Source organism: Mixophyes fleayi, unplaced genomic scaffold, assembly GCF_038048845.1.
Source record: "Mixophyes fleayi isolate aMixFle1 unplaced genomic scaffold, aMixFle1.hap1 Scaffold_145, whole genome shotgun sequence".
NCBI lineage: Eukaryota > Metazoa > Chordata > Amphibia > Anura > Limnodynastidae > Mixophyes > Mixophyes fleayi.
In genome coordinates this window covers 55,001-57,500 of record NW_027445943.1, presented here as the reverse complement: position 1 = coordinate 57,500, position 2,500 = coordinate 55,001, and the positions used below count along the sequence as shown (strand labels likewise).

The 2,500-nt window shown below is 46.2% G+C and overlaps 4 non-coding genes and 7 pseudogenes across 4 annotated transcripts; all 11 read right to left on the bottom strand.

Annotated features, from left to right (window-relative positions):
• The window catches only part of LOC142114423 (5S ribosomal RNA), a 119-nt pseudogene extending 43 nt beyond the window's left edge, over nucleotides 1-76 (bottom strand).
• Nucleotides 77-156: 80 nt separating this feature from the next.
• LOC142114410 (5S ribosomal RNA) lies at nucleotides 157-275 on the bottom strand (annotated as a pseudogene).
• An 81-nt stretch (nucleotides 276-356) lies between these two features.
• LOC142114394 (5S ribosomal RNA) lies at nucleotides 357-475 on the bottom strand (annotated as a pseudogene).
• Nucleotides 476-714: 239 nt separating this feature from the next.
• On the bottom strand, nucleotides 715-833 carry LOC142114294 (5S ribosomal RNA). The gene has a single exon (XR_012681788.1). It is a non-coding gene; the product is annotated as a 5S ribosomal RNA (ribosomal RNA).
• An 81-nt stretch (nucleotides 834-914) lies between these two features.
• On the bottom strand, nucleotides 915-1,033 carry LOC142114561 (5S ribosomal RNA; annotated as a pseudogene).
• Nucleotides 1,034-1,113: 80 nt separating this feature from the next.
• On the bottom strand, nucleotides 1,114-1,232 carry LOC142114331 (5S ribosomal RNA). Its single transcript, XR_012681821.1, has one exon. It is a non-coding gene; the product is annotated as a 5S ribosomal RNA (ribosomal RNA).
• Nucleotides 1,233-1,504: 272 nt separating this feature from the next.
• Nucleotides 1,505-1,623, bottom strand: LOC142114083 (5S ribosomal RNA; annotated as a pseudogene).
• A 79-nt stretch (nucleotides 1,624-1,702) lies between these two features.
• Nucleotides 1,703-1,821, bottom strand: LOC142114419 (5S ribosomal RNA). The gene has a single exon (XR_012681880.1). It is a non-coding gene; the product is annotated as a 5S ribosomal RNA (ribosomal RNA).
• An 81-nt stretch (nucleotides 1,822-1,902) lies between these two features.
• LOC142114420 (5S ribosomal RNA) lies at nucleotides 1,903-2,021 on the bottom strand (annotated as a pseudogene).
• Nucleotides 2,022-2,101: 80 nt separating this feature from the next.
• LOC142114614 (5S ribosomal RNA) lies at nucleotides 2,102-2,220 on the bottom strand. The gene has a single exon (XR_012681899.1). It is a non-coding gene; the product is annotated as a 5S ribosomal RNA (ribosomal RNA).
• A 79-nt stretch (nucleotides 2,221-2,299) lies between these two features.
• LOC142114627 (5S ribosomal RNA) lies at nucleotides 2,300-2,418 on the bottom strand (annotated as a pseudogene).
• Nucleotides 2,419-2,500: the final 82 nt, after the last annotated feature.

Here is a 2,500-nt window from a genome sequence, read left to right as displayed (position 1 = left end):
ACTAACCAGGCCCGGCTCTGCTTAGCTTCCAAGATCAGACAAGATTGGGCTTGTTCAGGGTGGTGTGGCTGTAGGTATTGGTTTCCTATTGACCTACATCTCTTATACATCTCAAAACCAGCATTGAAGGAGGCCGGAACAAGAGAGAAAAAAAAAAGCCTACAGCACCTGGTAATTCCAGGTGGTCTCCCATCCAAGTACTAACCAGGCCCAGCCCTGCTTAGCTTCCAAGATCAGATGAGATTGGGCTTGTTCAGGGTGGTGTGGCTGTAGGTAATGTTTGCCTATTGACCTACATCTCTTATACATCTAAAAACAAGCATTGAAGGAAGCCGGAACAAGAGAGAAAAAAAAGAGGCCTACAGCACCTGGTATTCCCAGGGGGTCTCCCATCCAAGTACTAACCAGGCCCGGCCCTGCTTAGCTTGCAAGATCAGACGAGATTGGGCTTGTCCAGGGTGGTGTAGCTGTAGGTATTGGTTTCCTAATGACCTACATCACTTATACATTTTAAAACCAGCATTGAAGGAAGCCAGAACAAGAGAGAAAAAAAAAAGTACTAACCAGGCCTGGACCTGCTTAGCTTTCAAGATCAGACGAGATTGGGCTTGTTCAGGGTGGTGTGGCTGTAGGTATTGGTTTCTTATTGACCTACATCTCTTATACATATCAAAACCAGTATTGAAGGAGGCCGGAACAAGAGAGAAAAATAAAGGCCTACAGCACCTGGTATTCCCAGGTGGTCTCCCATCCAAGTACTAACCAGGCCCGTCCCTGCTTAGCTTCCAAGATCAGACAAGATTGGGCTTGTTCAGGGTGGTGTGGCTGTAGGTATTGTTTTCCTATTGACCTACATCTCTTATACATCTAGAAACCAGCATTGAAGGAAGCCGGAACAAGAGAGAAGAAAAAAAGGCCTACAGCACCTGGTATTCCCAGGTGGTCTCCCATCCAAGTATTAACCAGGCCCGGCTCTGCTTAGCTTCCAAGATCAGACGAGATTGGGCTTGTTCAGGGTGGTGTGGCTGTAGTTATGGGTTTCCTATTGACCTACATCTCTTATACATCTCAAAACCAGCATTAAAGGAGGCCGGAACAAGAGAGAAAAAAAAAAGCCTACAGCACCTGGTATTTCCAGGTGGTCTCCCATCCAAGTACTAACCAGGCCCAGCCCTGCTTAGCTTCCAAGATCAGACGAGATTGGGCTTGTTCAGGGTGGTGTTGCTGTAGGTATTGGTTTCTTATTGACCTACATCTCTTATACATCTCAAAACCAGCATTGAAGGAAGTCGGAACAAGAGAGAAAAAAAAAAGGGCCTACAGCACCTGGTATCCCCAGGTGGTCTCGCATCCAAGTACTAACCAGGCCCGGCTCTGCTTAGCTTCCAAGATCAGGCTTGTTTAGGGTGGTGTGGCTGTAGGTATTGGTTTCCTATTGACCTACATCTCTTATACATCTAAAAACCAGCATTGAAGGAAGCCGGAACAAGAGAGAAAAAAAAAAAGCCTACAGCACCTGGTATTCCCAGGTGGTCTCCCATCCAAGTACTAACCAGGCCTGGCCCTGCTTAGCCTCCAAGATCAAACGAGATTGGGCTTGTTTAGAAATGTGTAGCTGTAGGTTTTGGTTTCCTATTGACCTACATCTCTTATAATCTCAAAACCAGCATTGAAGGAAGCCGGAACAAGAGAGAAAAAAAAAGGCCTACAGCACCTGGTATTCCCAGGTGGTCTCCCATCCAAGTACTAACCAGGCCCGTCCCTGCTTAGCTTCCAAGATCAGACGAGATTGGGCTTGTTCAGGGTGGTGTGGCTGTAGGTATTGTTTTCCTATTGACCTACATCTCTTATACATCTAGAAAACAGCATTGAAGGAAGCCGGAACAAGAGAGAAGAAAAAAAAGCCTACAGCACCTGGTATTCCCAGGTGGTCTCCCATTCAAGTACTAACCAGGCCCGGCTCTGCTTAGCTTCCAAGATCAGACGAGATTGGGCTTGTTCAGGGTGGTGTGGCTGTAAGTATTGGTTTCCTATTGACCTACATCTCTTATACATCTCAAAACCAGCATTGAAGGAGGCCGGAACAAGAGAGAAAAAAAAAAGCCTACAGCACCTGGTATTTCCAGGTGGTCTCCCATCCAAGTACTAACCAGGCCCAGCCCTGCTTAGCTTCCAAGATCAGATGAGATTGGGCTTGTTCAGGGTGGTGTGGCTGTAGGTATTGTTTTCCTATATACCTACATCTCTTATACATCTAAAAACAAGCATTGAAGGAAGCCGGAACAAGAGAGAAAAAAAAAGCCTACAGCATCTGGTATTTCCAGGTGGTCTCCCATCCAAGTATTAACCAGGCCCAGCCCTGCTTAGCTTCCAAGATCAGACGAGATTGGGCTTGTTCAGGGTGGTGTGGCTGTAGGTATTGTTTTCATATTGACCTACATCTCTTATGCATCTAAAAACAAGCATTGAAGGAAGCCGGAACAAGAGAGAAAAAAAAAAA